The sequence below is a fragment of the Hyperolius riggenbachi genome, chromosome 1 (genome assembly GCF_040937935.1).
Source record: "Hyperolius riggenbachi isolate aHypRig1 chromosome 1, aHypRig1.pri, whole genome shotgun sequence".
NCBI lineage: Eukaryota > Metazoa > Chordata > Amphibia > Anura > Hyperoliidae > Hyperolius > Hyperolius riggenbachi.
This window is the reverse complement of record NC_090646.1, coordinates 650,922,416-650,940,851: the sequence shown is the minus strand read 5'-3', so window position 1 is coordinate 650,940,851 and position 18,436 is coordinate 650,922,416. Positions and strand designations below refer to the sequence as shown.

Below are 18,436 nucleotides of genomic sequence, written 5' to 3'. Positions count from 1 at the left end.
TTTAGGACCATTGTAGTCCCTTACACACTCCAATGAGTTCTGGGTCACTATGAGCTTGCTGGTTAGTCTGTACCTCTCAGTGTTACAAGCCCTACTGCATAGAGCCAAAGTAATCCATGCCATGCACTGATGAGGATCAAACAATCCAAAACAGTCTGTATGCATGTTGGATTATTATAGCTCTGTACAAATTAGTTAACAAGCTGACACATCATTGCATTCTAGCAGTTCTGGAGGTGTGTTTAGCTTTTAAGGGTAACAATGGGTAATTTGCATATATTCAATAATGATGCACTGGGAGACATCTCAAGCTCACTCCAACCTGAATTATCGCAAATTCTTTCTGTTTTACGAAAGCACGCTTTTGTTTTTCTTACACTGTTAATGGTAGGGTTCTCAAACTTTGTACAGTTGGTTGATTTTCAAGGGGAATATTTCTGCCATTCTTGCATTGTTAATGGCACAAGCCTCAAACCTGCCATTCTTGCACTGTTAATGGCACAAGCCTCAAACCTGGTATAGTTGATCATTGGGTGACTGGGGTTCAATTTCAGAAAGGGGGTGGAGCCACAAATAGCTAATCAGATTTGTTTCATTCCAATGCAAATTATTGTTGCCAAACACCGCAAAGCTCACAAACTTGGTAATTGAGTAATTGATTAATTGTGTGTTAGGGTTAGGAAAGTGGGCACAGCCAACACCAGCCAAATACATAAGCGGGCAACGCAGGGTCATAAGTGGGCGGAGACAAATTTTACTGGGAAAATGTAAACAGCAGCCATTCTTACACTGTTAATGGTAGGGTTCTCAAACGTTGCACAGTTGGTTACTGGGTGACTGGGATTAATATTCAGAAAAGTGGGTGGAGCCTACGAAAAACAATCAAAAATTACCTATTGGTTTTTCAGGGGAATATTTCATTGCTGCCTTTCTTGCACTGTTAATGGCACAAGCCTCAAACCTGGTACAGTTGATCATTGCGTGACTGGGGTTTAAATTTATATAAGGGGGTGGAACCCCAAACAGCCAATCTGATTGGTTTCATTTTAATGCAGGTTATTGATGCCAAAGACCACAAAGCTCACAAACTTGGTCATTGAGTAATTGATTAATTGTGTGTTAGGGTTAGGAAAAGTGGGCGCAGCCAACACCAGCCAAATACATAATCGGGCAATGCCGGGACATCAGTAGGCGGAGACAAATACAAATTTCACTGAGAAAATGTAAACTGCAGCAATTCTTACACTATTAATGGTAGGGTTCTCAAACTTTGCACATTTGGTCACTGGGTGACTGAGATTAATATTCAGAAAAGTGGGTGAAGCCTACAAAAGCCAATCAAAATCCACCTATTAATCTTTAAGGGGAATATTTAATTGATGCCATTCTTGCACTGTTAATGGCGCAAGCCTCTTGCACTGTTAATCACCTGTACCTGGTACAGTTGGCCATTGGGTGATTGGGGTTCAAATTCAGAAAAGGGGTGGAGCCACAGCCAATCAGATTTATTTTATTTCAATGCAAATTATTGATGCCAAAGACCGCAAAGCTCACAAACTTGGTCATTAAGTAATTTTGTGTTAGGGTTAGAAAAAGTGGGCGGAGCCAACACCAGCCAAATACATACCTGGGCAGTGCGGAGACAAACACAAATTTCACTGGGAAAATGTAAACTGCAGCCATTCTTACACTATTAATTGTAGGGTTCTAAAACTTTGCACAGTTGGTCACTGGGTGACTGGGATTAATATTCAGAAAAGTGGGTGGAGCCTACAAAAACCCATCACAATTCACCTATTGATTTTCAAGGCAAATATTTAATTGCTGCCATTTTTGCACTGTTAATGGCACAAGCCTCAAACCTGGTACAGTTGATCATTGGGTGACTGGGGTTAAATATTTAGAAAAGGGGTGGGGCCACAAACAGCGAATCAGATGTGTTTCATTTCAATGAAAATTATTCATGCCAAAGACCACAAATCTCACAAACTTGGTCATTGACTATTGACAATTGTGTGTTAGGGTTAGAAAAAGTGGCCACAGCCAACAGCAGCCAAATACATACCCGGGTAACATTAGGACATCAGTGGGTGGAGGAAAATACAAATTTCACTGCTAGAATGTAAACTGAAATTTGGCACACACATAGTACATTCCCTGGAATAAAGTATAGGATACTTTTTATTCCCATAACCAAAAAAGGGGTGGAGACAAATACAAATTTCACTGGAAAATGTAAACTGCAGCCATTCTTACACTGTTACACTGGAGGTGTGTTTAGCTTCTAAGTGCACAATGGTTAATTTGCATATATTCAGCAGTGATGCACTGGGAGACATCTCAAGCTCACTCCAACCTGAATTATCGCTAATTTTTTCTGTTTTAAGAAAGCAAACTTTTGTTTTTCTTAACATCTTAGTAAGGGGGCTTTTAGGACCATTGTAGTCCCTTACACACTCCAATGAGTTCTGGGTCACCATGAGCTTGCTGGTTAATCTGTACCTCTCGGTGTTACAAGCCCTACTGCATAGAGCCAAATTAATCCATGCCATGCACTGATGAGGATCAAACAATCCTAAACAGTCTGTATGCATGTTGTACTATTATGGCTCTGTACAAATTAACAAACTGACACATCATTTCATTCCAGCAGTTCTGGAGGTGTGTTTAGCTTTTAAGGGTAACAATGGTTAATTTGCATATATTCAACAGTGATGCACTGGGAGACATTTTAAGCTCACTGCTACCTGAATTATCGCAAATTCTTTCTGTTTTAAGAAAGCAAACTTTTGTATTTCTTACTCTGTCAATGGCTGGTTTCTTAAACTTTGCACAGTTGGTCACTGGGTGACTGGGATTAATATTCAGAAAAGTGGGTGGAGCCTACAAAAGCTAATCAAAATTCACCTATTGATTTTCAAAGGAGTGGAGCCACAGCCAATTAGATTTATTTCATTTCAATGCCAATTAGTGATGCCAAAGACCGCAAAGCTCACAAACTAGGTCATCCTTGAATAATTGTGTGTTAGGATTAGAAAAAGTGGGCAGAGGTAACACTAGCCAATTACATACCCGGGCAACGCCGGGCGACCAGCTAGTGTATATATATATATATAGCAGGAGTCAGGAAAGTAAAATAATTAAATTAATAAAATGTATAATGCATTTATATTGTTTAATAAGATGTTTAAACTATAGAATGTTAGTATTTCTGGATACAGATCAATGTTTTCAGAAGTGAAAATAGAAAATTTGCATATTTTAGAATTAGTGATGCTTAATGGGATATAAAATTTGCTTACTTGAAGGGAGACTTAACTATAAAAAATATGCTTCCTTGCCATGATTCCACACTGTGCTTTTCCTCCACAGTACCCATCTGTAAGCCGGGTGAGCCGCAGCCCACTAAGCATGCTATGCAATGTTGGTTGTGTGCCTTCTCTATTCTGCTCCCGCAGCTAGGAGCGTACTGTGCATGCTCAGGAGCAATCTTTACTTACTGCACAGAACACTCCTTACCATGAGAGTGCGATGAAGAGGCCGCGTATGAGGCCATCGTAGGGGGACAGCGGCTTTGCGAACCAGCACGGAATGACGGCGAGGGACAAGGAAGACTTCAGGGGGCTGAAAGAAGCTCCAGGCAAGTAACTGGCTTTAAAAAAAAATATAAAAGTTAAGGTTTTCTTTGAAGAGAACCTACATTGAAAAAAGAAAAAAAAATTGGAATTTATCGGGGCCTTCTACTAGCCCCCTGCAGCCACCCTGTGCCCGCGCCATCATTGAGCAAGCCTCCAGTCCCCCGCAGCGTCCCTCTTTCAGCGGCCTCTGTGCATATGCAGCATCGTGCGTCCACAATTAAGCACCTGTTGCTGGAAGTATACTGCGCTTGCGCAGAGCACTCCCATCCCCCTAGGGCCGCACATCCAAAAGGAGGAGCACAGCGGGGGGCTGGAGGATCACTCAGTGATGGCGCAGGCACAGGGCAGCTGCAGGGGGCTGGCAAAAATACCAGGTAAGTTAAATTCATGTTTTGTTCGATTTAGGTTCACTTTAAAGGAATACTGTAAGGGGGGGGGTGGGCGGGGGAAAATGAGTTGAACTCACCCGGGGCTTCTAATGGTCCCCCGCAGACATCCTGTGCCCACGCAGCCACTCACCGATGCTCCGGCCCCGCCTCCCGTTCACTTCTGGAATTTCAGACTTTAAAGTCTGAAAACCACTGCGCCTGCGTTGTCGTTTAATGGAAATACATATATCCAGGCACATGGATGTCCTAACTAGAGGCGATGTGCCTGGATATATGTATTTCCATTTTACTACTGACCCCTGTGGCTAGGGTCTAATTCAGTGCACTCCCTCCTTCCCCTGTATGTATTTGTCAGCATGCACACAGCTTATGCTGGTGTGTGCGCATGGTGCACATGGACACATAACGTTAGCTCCCTTGTGCGATTGGTAAGATGCACCGTCTTTCCCAGGAGAGGAAGTTAGGATGTGTGCTCCTAATCCATTGATAGGTTTGATGCAATGAATGTGTTTGCATGTCTGCACTATGCATGTTACAGGGCCAGAGTTAGGACACCTATGTTTACCTGGGTACTTCTGCGCAGTATAGGTGACTAAGCATAAGAATGCATTCTTCTGTGAACTAAAACCCTGGCTTTTAATTTAGCTGTAGGGATAACAGTTGTGCCTGGATGAGTGAATCTGTGAATGCATTTGTTTGAACATTTGCATGTGAGTGTGCGAAGGGTTAATAGATTTTTGCGTTGTCGTTTACTCGCTCCCGCTGATGTCACCAGGAGCGTACTGCGCAGGCACAGACCATACTGGGTCTGCGCAGTACGCTCCTGGTGACATCAGCGGGAGCGACTTTAAAGTCTGAAATTCCAGAAGTGAACCGGAGGCGGGGCCGGAGCATCGGTGAGTGGCTGTGCGGTCACAGGATGTCTGTGGGGGACCATTAGAAGCCCTGGGTAAGTTCAACTCATTTTCCCCCGACCCCCCTACAGTATTCCTTTAAAGCTGAATTGTTGCAAATGCCTTCTGTTAGGGCTTGTTTCCACTGTTGCGACGCGATTTCGCCGGCATTCCGACGCTTGTAAAAACGCATGCGGATGCGTTTCCACATGCGTTTTTAACCGCGATTTCGCATGGCAGGGTGAAATGCGAAATTAACCATGACACTGCCAGGGCAAAATAAAATTGAAAAAGGTGCGAAATCGCACGCGAAATCGCGGGTAAAAACGCATGTAACAAACGCATGCGTTTTTACTATTAAATACATTAGCGGCGATTCGCATGCATTCCACTCGCAGGCGAATTCGTTGGCTCTTTTGTGCGTTTTTTTACCGCTGAAAAAAACGCACCTCAACAACGCTACAGTGGAAACAGGCCCATCCACTTGCATTACATGTGCGAATCCGCATGCATTGGACGCATGCGGATTCGCGATAGTGGGAACGAGCCCTGAAGGCTACATTACATTTAGCATTGCTATTTAAAGGAGTTATCAGGCATCAGGAGTAAAATAAGGGCAACTTACCCGGTGCTTCGTCCAGCCCCAAGCTCCCAGCATGTCCCTCGCCGCAGCTCTCCCCGCAGCCGTTCACCTCCTCTCCTTCCCGGTCCGCGGTGATGACGTCAGGCCAACCTGGAGGTCAGCCTGTACTGCGCCTGCGCGAGCAGCGCTGTCAATCACTGCCACGTGGACCGAAGCGTACTGCGCAGGTGCAGTACTGCGCCTGCGCCGTACCCTCCGGTCCACTCGGCGGTGACGTCATCATCACCGCAGACCGGGAAGGAGAGGAGGCAAACGGCTGCAGGGAGAGCTGCGGCGAGGGACATGCTGGGAGCTTGGGGCTGGACGAATCCCCGGGTAAGTAGCCCTTATTTTACTCCTTATGCCTGATAACTCCTTTAAGTCCTTGTTCACATTGCGTTGGGCTCACGTGTCCGTCCGCGGGAGGCTTTTTTTTCACAATTTTCTGTGCATTCCCTCGGTTTTGTGGCTGTCTTTGTAAGCACTTTTGCAGAGCGTTTCCGTCTTTTGACAATGTATTTAAAAAAAAAAAACGCTCACACAATCGCTTGCCAAAGCGATTTTGTGAACGTTTTGCGTTTTTCCTATACCTTCCATTGAGGCAAATCGCCTCAAAAATGGCCCAAGCACCGCTTTTCAAATTGGATCGCAAACGAACCGCTCTGATATGATCTCTCTCATAGCGAAACATTGCACAAGCACTTTCAGGGTGATTTTGAAAATCGCCTGCGCTTAAAATGTTACAAAAACGCCTATAATGTGAACAAGGCTTTATAGAGGGTTTTTTTTTTAATCTCTTTTAGTACTTTAAACTTCCCTAGTGGTTCTAGGTATTGATTAATGTTAGAACCTATTTTGTTTCCCTGTCCCTGTGGCAATCAGAGTTGGTATCTCCTGGTCTTGTCCAAGTGGACTTGGAACATCCCTGTCTAACCAATGAGTTTACATGGCTCTCTCTCTCATACAAGCACCGTTGGTATCTTCCTGGTATACCTTGTTACATTGGGAATTTATTTCCTATACCCGTGATAATTACTTATAACTGCTTTTTTTTATTCGTAGCCAGTAACTCCCTCTTCACTTCCTGCCACAGCTGGCGCCGCTTCTATTCGTCTAACATCACCAGCACCCCCCACTTTCCTGTCACTGGTGGTATCTCCCGCTGCGCGCCGCGCTGTTGCTGGTCACGTGAGTCTAGGCGCCCGCTGACGTCACGCCCTGCCTGTCGGAGGAAGGAGGAAGTGTTCCAAGATGGCGTCGCGCACTGAGGCCGGGGAGTTGGCGCTGTAGGGAGGATTCCGCGGCGGGTGTGGGGCGGCAGAACTGTGGGTGAGTGAAGGACCCTGGCTGCTATGTGACCAGGGGAAGCAGAGAGCCCCGGGACATTATGGGGGGCCGTTCCGTATCCTTGTAGTGAGAGTGACAGTGCTGTGTCTGTGTAGTGAGGGGTGACAGTGTTGTGTCTGTGTAGTGGGGGTGACAGTGTTGTGTCTGTGTAGTGAGAGTGACAGTGCTGTGTCTGTGTAGTGAGGGGTGACAGTGTTGTGTCTGTGTAGTGAGGGGTGACAGTGTTGTGTCTGTGTAGTGAGGGGTGACAGTGCTGTGTCTGTGTAGTGAGGGGGTGGCAGCATTGTCTGTGTAGTGAGGGGGTAACAGCGTTGTCTGTGTAGTGAGGGGGTGACAGTGCTGTGTCTGTGTAGTGAGGGGTGACAGTGCTGTGTCTGTGTAGTGAGGGGTGACAGTGCTGTGTCTGTGTAGTGAGGGTGTGACAGTGTTGTTCCTGTGTAGTGAGGGGTGACAGTGCTGTGTCTATGTAGTGAGGGGTGACAGCATTGTCTGTGTAGTGAGGGGGTGACAGCGTTGTCAGTGTAGTGAGGGGGTGACAGCGTTGTCAGTGTAGTGAGGGGGTGACAGCGTTGTCAGTGTAGTGAGGGGGTGACAGTGCTGTGTCTGTGTAGTGAGGAGTGACAGTGCTGTGTCTGTGTAGTGAGGAGTGACAGTGCTGTGTCTGTGTAGTGAGGGGTGACAGTGTTGTGTCTGTGTAGTGAGGGGGCGACAGTGTTGTCTGTGTAGTGAGGGGGCGACAGTGTTGTCTGTGTAGTGAGGGGGCGACAGTGTTGTCTGTGTAGTGAGGGGGCGACAGTGTTGTCTGTGTAGTGATGGGGTGACAGTGCTGTGTCTGTGTAGTGATGGGGTGACAGTGCTGTGTCTGTGTAGTGAGGGGTGACAGTGCTGTGTCTGTGTAGTGAGGGGGTGACAGTGCTGTGTCTGTGTAGTGAGGAGTGACAGTGCTGTGTCTGTGTAGTGAGGGGTGACAGTGCTGTGTCTGTGTAGTGAGGGGTGACAGTGCTGTGTCTGTGTAGTGAGGGGGTGACAGTGCTGTGTCTGTGTAGTGAGGGGTGACAGTGGTGTGTCTGTGTAGTGAGGGGTGACAGCATTGTCTGTGTAGTGAGGGGGTGACAGCGTTGTCTGTGTAGTGAGGGGGTGACAGTGCTGTGTCTGTGTAGTGAGGGGTGACAGTGCTGTGTCTGTGTAGTGAGGCGTGACAGTGCTGTGTCTGTGTAGTGAGGGTGTGACAGTGTTGTGTCTGTGTAGTGAGGGGTGACAGTGTTGTTCCTGTGTAGTGAGGGGTGACAGTGCTGTGTCTGTGTAGTGAGGGGTGACAGTGCTGTGTCTATGTAGTGAGGGGTGACAGTGCTGTGTCTGTGTAGTGAGGGGTGACAGTGCTGTCTATGTAGTGAGGGGTGACAGTGCTGTCTATGTAGTGAGGGGTGACAGTGCTGTCTATGTAGTGAGGGGTGACAGTGCTGTGTCTGTGTAGTGAGGGGTGACAGTGCTGTGTCTGTGTAGTGAGGGGTGACAGTGCTGTGTCTGTGTAGTGAGGGGTGACAGTGCTGTGTCTGTGTAGCGAGGGGGTGACAGTGTTGTGTCTGTGTAGTGAGGGTGTGACAGTGTTGTGTCTGTGTAGCAAGGGGTGACAGTGTTGTTCCTGTGTAGTGAGGGGTGACAGTGCTGTGTCTATGTAGTGAGGGGTGACAGTGTTGTGTCTGTGTAGTGAGGGGGCGACAGTGTTGTCTGTGTAGTGAGGGGGCGACAGTGTTGTCTGTGTAGTGATGGGGTGACAGTGCTGTGTCTGTGTAGTGATGGGGTGACAGTGCTGTGTCTGTGTAGTGAGGGGTGACAGTGCTGTGTCTGTGTAGTGAGGGGTGACAGTGCTGTGTCTGTGTAGTGAGGGGGTGACAGTGCTGTGTCTGTGTAGTGAGGGGTGACAGTGCTGTGTCTGTAGTGAGGGGTGACAGTGCTGTGTCTGTGTAGTGAGGGGTGACAGTGCTGTGTCTGTGTAGTGAGGGGTGACAGTGCTGTGTCTGTGTAGTGAGGGGTGACAGTGCTGTGTCTGTGTAGTGAGGGGGTGACAGTGCTGTGTCTGTGTAGTGAGGGGGTGACAGTGCTGTGTCTGTGTAGTGAGGGGGTGACAGCGTTGTCTGTGTAGTGAGGGAGTGACAGCGTTGTCTGTGTAGTGAGGGGTGACAGTGTTGTGTCTGTGTAATGAGGGGGTGACAGTGCTGTGTCTGTGAAGTGAGGGGTGACAGTGTTGTCTGTGAAGTGAGGGGTGACAGTGTTGTCTGTGAAGTGAGGGGTGACAGTGTTGTCTGTGAAGTGAGGGGTGACAGTGTTGTCTGTGAAGTGAGGGGTGACAATGCTGTGTCTGTGTAGTGAGGGTTGACAGTGTTGTGTCTGTGTAGTGAGGGGTGACAGTGTTGTTCCTGTGTAGTGAGGGGTGACAGTGTTGTTCCTGTGTAGTGAGGGGTGACAGTGTTGTTCCTGTGTAGTGAGGGGGTGACAGTGTTGTTCCTGTGTAGTGAGGGGTGACAGTGCTGTCTGTGTAGTGAGGGATGACAGTGCGGTGTCTGTGTAGTGAGGGGTGACAGTGCGGTGTCTGTGTAGTGAGGGGTGACAGTGCGGTGTCTGTGTAGTGAGGGGTGACAGTGCGGTGTCTGTGTAGTGAGGGGTGACAGTGCGGTGTCTGTGTAGTGAGGGGTGACAGTGCGGTGTCTGTGTAGTGAGGGGTGACAGTGTTGTCTGTGCTGTGGCAGTGTTGCCTATGTAGTGAGGTTGTGCTGTTTTTTGTAGTGGGATGGTGACAAACTGCTATCTCTTCAGTGATAGCAGTGGTGGTGCGCTGTCTTTTTAGTTATATTGGTGACTGTGTACTCTGAGTATAGGGAGGAGGGGGGAGTGTAGAGTGGGGATGATGTTGCTCTTTCTGTGTTATTGGGGTTTTAAGTGCTTTCTTGTTGATAAGGTGATATTTTGATGCGTCCCCCTGCTATCTATTGTGCGTTGCTAATGGTCTGCCGGCTCTGGAGAGCTAAAGGTGCGTACACATGCACTACTACAGAGAACGACGGGTCCGTCAGACCCTCCCGCTGGGCGGTCGTTCTCCCGACAGTAGTGCGTGTGTACAGTCTGCGTGCAGACTGATAAGGCTGTTTCTGAATGATCCGCGGATCATTCAGAAACAGCCTTATCATTCTGCAGACAGACTGTACACACGCACTACTGTCGGGAGATCGGCCGCCCAGCGGGAGGATCTGACGGACCCGTTGTTCTCTGTAGTAGTGCGTGTGTACGCACCTTAACAGTGTGTCTTCTGTGTGAGTTTATTAAGCCCAGTAAACACCTGGAACTTTAGAAGCTGTTTTGGGTGACTGATTTCTGTACAATCATGCATCTTATCTTGTCTAGCATCTTTTTTTTCTCTGGAGAGGCTAGGTTGAAGCATACGAGAGAAATAGCCGCTGCGAGACTTGGACGCAGGATACAGCCGATATACAGCTTACCCTGCTCTTGCACAAGTCCCGGAGGCGTTAATTACTATTCCCCCTCCAGATTCACGTGGATGGTGGGTAATTATGTAATTCAGCTTCCAGCCGTTGCTGGCGGCCGAATTACAGTGTTTTAAAAGTAGCTTATGGGAGCTCAGTCTGGGCAGGAGGAGGAGGTTACTAGCCAGAGATTTCAAAGGCAGAGGGGAGGAGGAGAGGGGACTGAATTTACACACAGGCAAGCTGGTAGCATCTCCTGCCCTCAGCCTGTGACAATGTGACAAACAGAACACGGCTGCCCTCATTGTATCACAGGAATAAATCATCATAAACTTTTGAAGCTGTTTGTAGTTAGATATGCTGTGTAATCTATCTAAACTTCAGATAAGATATATAGACAAGTTACTTGCTATAGTTAGTGTTTAATCTCGGATCCGCTTTAAGATCCGTCTGCTGACGGCGCTGAAGTTACTCACTGTGCGCTGCTATACGTAGCCGTAATTCCTATAACGGTCTATGGTGGCGCCGGCTGCGCCCAAATCTCCTGCGCTATAATCCATATACTCCAGGTTGAAGGATGAGCAGTTGCAAGCTAATGCTTGAAGTAGTTGTGGTTGGTCTTAGGGACAGTCAGTAAGATGCAAATAATTTCAAGTTGCATAAATGTGCATACCAAATTTGCATAATGATCCGTCAACTCAAAAATATTTGCATCTCAATGCCCATCCCTAGTTGGGCATGTTTTCCCAGCATACCTGATTACCAATGACCAGACTGAGGAAGTCCAAAACCTGGGCTAGTCCAAAAGCTGTCGGTTCTTTCACATTACTATCTACTGTAAGCGATGGCAACATAGGAGAAAAGTATTTTATGGCTCATTTTACTCCAGAAGAAACGTGCTGCTTATTTGTATGTGTTTACATTTATTTAAAATTTTACTATTTTCACGCTCGTGGTCCTTTAAAAGCAGAAGCGTGCCTGATATTTGACTGACGTGTGGCCTGTGCGGAGATGGTGGAAAGAAGAAAGTCTGGATCACAGTGTTGGCTGTAGTGAGATGACTTGCCTTGGTACATGAGAGCAGAAATTATTGCTTGGGCAGCATGGTGACATAGTGGATATCGCTCTTGCCCTGCAGCGCTGGGTCCCCAGTTCGTATCCCAGCCAGGGCATTATATGCACGGAGTTTGTATGTTCTCCTCGAGTCTGTATGGGTTTCCTCCAGGCACTCTGGTTTCCTCCCACATTCCAAAAACATAGATAAGTTAATTGGCTTCCCCATAAATTGGCCCTAGACTGCGATACATACACTACGTGATGCATACATAGACGTATGACTATGGTAGGGATTAGATTGTGAGCCCCTCCGAGGGACAGTTATGTAACAAGATAATGTACTCTGTACAGCGCAGCGTAAGATGTTGGTGCTATATAGAGACTATGTAATAATATGTGACGTCTGCAGCTAGTTACGTTTCTCTTGCATTGAGATTGGCTGTGCAGTAGTAGCTACTCCCGTGGGTGCTGGATTCAGACAAAACCGTGAGCTCTCCTTTGGACTTAGTTTCTTCTATCACGTGCGCACAAATGAATACATGATATTGGTTAAAAAAAAAAAAAAAAACCTTAACGTCATCTGTTTAAAACCTACTAGTCCAGTATATCCACATTGACAGTTCCCATCTAAAACACTCTTGCTCCTAGGGGCATCCCATATTTTTTCTTAGAGTGAACCTGATCGAACCTAAGAGGGAAGCCTCTGGATACTGTTGAGGCTTCCCACGGTGACCTCCAGACCACCATTTACGATTGCAGACCCCCAAAAGAATTCTGCCGACTTGTCAGATCAGATTTCAGATCTGGTTTGCGCTCGTCTTTACACACTAGTGCGGCCCTGTCATATGAGAGGTAAATAATTGAAAGAATTTTCCTGTACAGAGAGGAAGAGACAAAACAGATTTCCTGTGCAGCTTTTTTTTCTTCTACAGTCCATTTTACGAGAACTGACAGGAGTAGAGCAGAGGTAGCTGCGTTTTGTGGGAAATCTTTTTGCGTTCTCCCCACCCACTTGGCCCATTCTGTCCCCGATGAGTGACATTATGAATATTTAAAGCAAAATGATTCAATTATTAATGTTGTTTCAGGAGGACAGAGCGGTAATGCTTCATGGAGTGTCTTGTTGGGATGTGTGTTAATCTGTCATGTGATTAATGATTTTCCACAAAAGGCTGGGCCCATCTCGTAGAGGCAGAAGTCAAGTGACAGTTCTCATTATGTTCCTAAAGGGAACCAAGAATCATTTTTAACTCCCAGGGCAGCAGAAAAGCAAATTAAAAATGCACGCTAAAAATGTTCCCATTATGGAAAAAAAAAACTTGCATTTTACCTCCATTTTTTTTTTACATTTAAAGAGATTCTAAAGCCTCGCAAAAAAAACCAAAAACATTTTTACTTCACAGTGCTTTTTAGTATTAATGCCCTACCTGAAACGCTGCATCCCCGTGGCTAAATACTCAATGAATCCCGCCAAACTCCCAGGGCAAAAATCCACAACTTTCCAGGTCTTGCATTTTGCTGCCTGGGGGAGGCAGAGCTTTGGGCCGTAGCTCTGCCTCCAGTCCAATCAATCTGTGCTGATCGAGTGAAAGAAGACTGAGAGGGGCGGGGAGAGGCGGAGATCCGCGCAGATTGACGTAGGCCTGAACGATTTTAGGAAAAGATTGAATCGCACGATTTCTGTCAGAAATTGCGATTTTGATTCACGATTTTCTTCAAATCAAGCCTTAGCATTAAATTCACAATGAATAGGAAGGAATATGAAGGAAATACAAAGGAATAGGAAGGAAATGAAAACCACCTTAGTTTGTACACATTCAAAGTGCCCCACTGCAGCTTTACAGGCTGCAGAAAGAATAGATCACCACAGTCACACCACAGCAGTCATCATCATTGTCATGCTGATGGAGACGGAGGCGATACACAACTTGAAAGACAGGCGTGCAGGCGGAGTCTGCTGTCCACACAGCAAATGATGTGGAAGCGCTGAGAGGAGTGAGCGACGAGTGACAGCCTGCGGGCAGAGTTTGTCACCCTTAATACAAAATAGCCTTGCTTGAAGTGGGCCGCCCCAAGAGTGAGAGCCTACCGCACGTGACACAACGTGATTGACAGCCTGGCATGCGGGCGGAGTCTGTCGCCCGCCCAGCTAGTGATGTAGAGGTACTGGGAGGAGACAGCCGCCGCTAGTGTGAGAGCCTGTGGGCGGAGTTTGCCATCCGCCCTGCTGATTGGCTGCACACTAGTAGGCGGAAGTTGGGGGAGAGAGAGCTGCTTCCGTCACGGCGACTGAAAGTACTGGCGCTGAGCCGCCGCTAACCGCTGCTCCACTGAGCGGTAGCGGGGAATGCTGGGCTGACTGAAGAGGGGGATAAAAATCGCTGCTATGGCGATCACGGAATCGTCATTTCCGTGATCGCGATTTCGGTCCAAAAATGGTTTATCGTTCAGGCCTAGATTGACTGAGTAGGCAGAGCTACTGCACAAAGCTCTGCCTCTATGCTGAAGCGATCCCCGAATCTTCCCCAGGGGATTTTGGGGGGATTAATTGAGTGTTAAGCCCGCGGGATGCAGCGTTTCAGGTAGGGCATTAATACTAAAAAGGACTGTGTAGTAAAAAATGGGTTTTTGCGAGGTTTCAATCTCTTTAAGGGTTAATTACATGCTGTATTCTTTTACTACTTCTACTTGCTCCGTACACAAGGCGGTCGCAAGCAACTGAAAATGTAAGGCAGATTAGAACTTTTGTAATTAGACTTCATTGCCCATGAGCTAAGATCAAACAAACCCATTCAGCATTGGAGGGGAGAGGAGGGGGAAGACTGTTCGTCAAACAGATAACATAAGTCACAGTCGATGAACTTCACACCAACGATGGATAATGGCAGTGAAAAGGGAGCAGGGGGGTTAGCTTCTCAAACATGGCAGCCTTTAAGCTATTTGAAACCAGGAGTTTCTAAGATCCCTTTTAAGGGCCTATCCACTTTTGCATTGCTGATTTAAGCGACACAACGCTTCTGCAATACGCAAGGATAATAGACAGTGTACAGACAGTACTGTCTGATGTGTTTACCTATGCACTCTGTAACAGTGTGTCATGGCAAATCCGTGCTCCGCACATTTTGGTGCACTGAGCAGTGCAATTCCATTTATTGCAATTGAATTATATCAGCACCACAACGGCCAACTATGCAAGTGACGCACTTCTGCGTTGCTTGACAACACAAGTGGTCGGGCCCAACATCCTACATTGTCTCTGAGATGTGTGTCTGAAGTTGTTACTTTGACCATAGTTATAGCTTGCAGTGTGAATCAATGAAGGATTTTTACCCCCACCGTGTAGTGAGCTAATCTCCCAGAGTGCTCTGGTGCAGATGGGCTGCATGACATGGCAGCCAAGTTGAGAGGCTGGCTCACACAGCCAGCGTCTCACATTGCCGTCAGTTTGTTGTTACTTCTTGAGTCCCTAGGCTGTGTAGCTGCGAACGCAACAGACGCTAGAAGCTACGCGAGGCGTTTAGGGAAAATTCGATCCGAAAGCACCACTTGCTCACTCAACAGTAAGTACGTTGAGATGAATGGTGCCATTCATCTCAATGGAGGATCCCAGCGATAAATGCCATATCACTGGGAGGGCAGGGTCAGTAACCAATATACTGAAATATATAGTTGCAAGAATAGTTTGTGATGCTGAAACCAGCATAATTAACGTACAAATGGGTATCTTGAATAATTTTCCATGCTAGCGGTCATTTAAAGGGCCTTGGATGATTTCTTTGCATTGAAGGACATCCATGACTATAATTACTAGGTGATTCAGTGTTGATCCAGGGATTTTATCTAACTTTCCTCTTAGTGCTGGTCCACACTAGACACAGTTGCAGGACAGACACTGCAGTCCGGATCAGGGGAAGATTAGGGGAAGTACCTTCGTACTGCAAACTGATGAAGGTGCATCAGTTTTGCATCAGTTTCCGTTCAGTTTTTCCCTGACAGAAAACGTCTCTATCATTAGGAAGGACTGGGAGGATTTTTTTGGGCCAATCATAAAGCTCAGGCTATCCGTTTTCACATCAGTTTTTTGCCTGTGGAGCTGGAGTTGCGTTTTCTCATTGCTTTTCACTACCCCTGCGTGTATCCGTGGTCCTGATCCGTTGCGTGAAAATGCAGCAGATCCGGACCTTCCGTTCAGGTTTTGAAAACGGATCCCCGCAAACGCAGACGGATCCGTTTTTTTACTTGGGTGAGGCTGGCTGCTATTTTCAACATTAGTATCCGGGACTCCGTTTTTCATCAGGTTTGAAAAACGCAGCCACGGATACGTTTCCGGACCTAGTGTGGACCAGCTCTAAGTCAGGAAGGGATTTTTGCCCCGTTTAGGGCTAATTGGCCTAAGGCTGCTTTCACAGTGGGACGTTACAGGCGCACGTTAGAGCAGCCTGTAACGCAGCCCAACGCACAGTAATGAAAAATCAATGGGCTGTTCACAGTGCCCACGTTGCGTTACATTGTAACGCTGCACGTTCTTGGAAAGTGCAGCATGCTGTGCGTTATACTGGGCTTTAGCTGCGTTGGACTGCTTGCACATGCTCAGTGACTAGCCACATGGCTATTTAATATTCACTGCACTGTGCTGACTTAACCTGGACTCATAGTGTTGTCAGGATCATGAATGAATCGTTCATTTGATCCAGATCTTTTTTGTGAGTCGAATCATCCGGATCATCACAATGAAAGATTCGGTTCACAGTGGATGTCTTGTCTGGAAGAAACAGGAACATACAGAATGTACAGTGCAGGGAAAGTCCTGTCCTGCTAGTCATTTCACCCAGTCTGCTTCCCTAGTAAAATTATTCAAATGATTCGGTTCAAAGATCCGGATCTTTTCAATAATCCAATTCGAATCATCTGAATCCTTGAAAAGATCCATACTTCCCATCACTATCCTGGTGCGGCTGTTCTATCAGTATAGATAGATCAAAAACAGCGCACCAAGAGCTGCATAACGCGGCTCAATCTGACGTCCAACTTCAGCACCACCATGCGTTGCGTTAGGGGCACGTTATGCGATCTTAACGTCCTCTAAAACGCAACGTCCAAGTGTGAAAGAGGCCTAAACTTTCAACGGGTTTTTTTTTTTTGCCTTCCTCTGGATCAACAGATATGTGAGGGTGCAGGCTGGTGTTGTACCATATTTTCTGGTTGAGCTCCATAGACGGATCTTTTTTTTTTTTTTTTTTTTTTTTTTTTTTTCAACCCAGGGATTTTTTTTTCTTTTTTTACTTACTTGGATATACACTATTTATTTTAGAACTGGATCAAGTGTGCATTACATATACAGATTCAGGGATTTCCACAGCAAGATCTTTGATTCACTTGAATTTATATGATGATGTTGTATCCAGGGCTGTGGAGTCGTCGGGCAATTTTGGGTGCCTGGAGTCGGAGTCGGGAAAAAATGCTCCGACTTCTAATGAATTTGTAACTGTAATTAAAATAGAAAATATGATAAAATGTTTTATTTCTCAGATAATAGTCATTAAAAATAATGTATATATACTGTAATAGCTGTGCTTAGTCCACAAAAATGAAATAAACCAATCAAAATGAGTTACTTGTGCTGCTTCAATAAAGCAGTCCCCGTATTTTTAAGGTCAGATATACACATCTGATTGTGACTGTATATATGATGTGTACACAGGAATCTCTTATATATACTAAATAACATCTATGCTGTAAGAATAAAGCCTGATGTGTAGCTGTGTCACTAATAGAGATGGTCAATGAGATGGAAATAATTCTGCACTGATGCTGATTTATGCAAATGTATGCACTCCCTTTGCTGATGAAATCAAATAAATTGATATGTAGTTAAAATTTGGTTTGGTGACTACAAATTAAAGGGTACCTGAGACGGATGAAAAGTAAAGTTTTATACATACCTGGGGCTTCCCCCAGCCCCCTTCAGGCTAATCAGTCCCTCGCTGTCCTCCACCACCCGGATCTTCTGCTATGAGTCCTGGTAATTCAGCCAGTCAGCGCTGTCCGGCCGCATGCCGCTCCCACAGCCAGGAACATTCTGCACCTGCGCAATAGTGCTGCACAGGTGTAGTACGCTCCCAGCAGCAGAGTGTGTGCATGCGTACTACGCCCGACTGGCTCAAGTACCTGGACTCATAGCAGAAGATCCAGGTGGTGGAGGAGGACAACGAGGGACTGATTATCCCGAAGGCGGCTGGAGGAAGCCCCAGGTATGTATAAAACTTTAATTTGATCTGTCTCAGGTTTACTTTGTTACACAGTAGTACTATACTTTACATATGCACTCCCCACAGAGCTGCAGGGAATCCACTGAGAATGCTGTGCACATTGAACACAGAGGTGTTGTCTGTCACCCATAAACCTGGTTCAGATTGTGCATGAAGAATGTGTAATAGAGGAAGAATCTCCTCATTCCCCTGCAGAGTACCTGCACATCACTCTTACATGTACCCACACTTACATTGCCTAGGGCCTGATAGATGTTCTTTGTTCCGGTTTGTACCTTTTACAAGTACTCTTACCAAGGACTAGTTTTAGTCTAAAGGGAATAAATATGGCAGTCTACATATCCTTCTCACTTCAGTTGTCTTGTAAAATTCCTAAGCGTTGGCAGTTAAGAGACGAATTTCATGTTACATACTTTTAATCAACAAAATTGTAATATGCAAATTAGAGGAGTCGGAGTCGAGGAGTCGGTGGAATCCTAAACTGAGGAGTCTGAGTCGGTGGATTTTTGGACCGACTCCACAGCCCTGGTTGTATCTTTGTTTTTAAAACGCAACAACGAAACCTTTGTAAAACGCTTTTCTCTTGTAGGACCCAAAGCGCATAAGCTTGTCTCAGTTCAGTACATAGTGATGTGTACAGGGTGAAAAATGGTATGATTATACATGCCAGACCAATCAGGTGGCTTTTCAGTTTTGATTTCAACGTGTCCAGGGTTGGAGCTGTCTTCAATAAGTTTGGCAGG

General features: G+C 46.3%; 1 protein-coding gene across 1 annotated transcript in view; it reads left to right on the top strand.

The window, feature by feature from the left end:
• The first annotated feature begins 6,737 nt into the window (after positions 1 to 6,737).
• The window catches only part of UBAP1 (ubiquitin associated protein 1), a 61,335-nt gene continuing 49,636 nt past the window's right edge, over positions 6,738 to 18,436 (top strand). The window contains exon 1 of the mRNA XM_068251705.1: positions 6,738 to 6,871. The gene's annotated coding sequence lies outside the window, so the exon portion shown is untranslated. The remainder of the gene's footprint in view (positions 6,872 to 18,436) is intronic.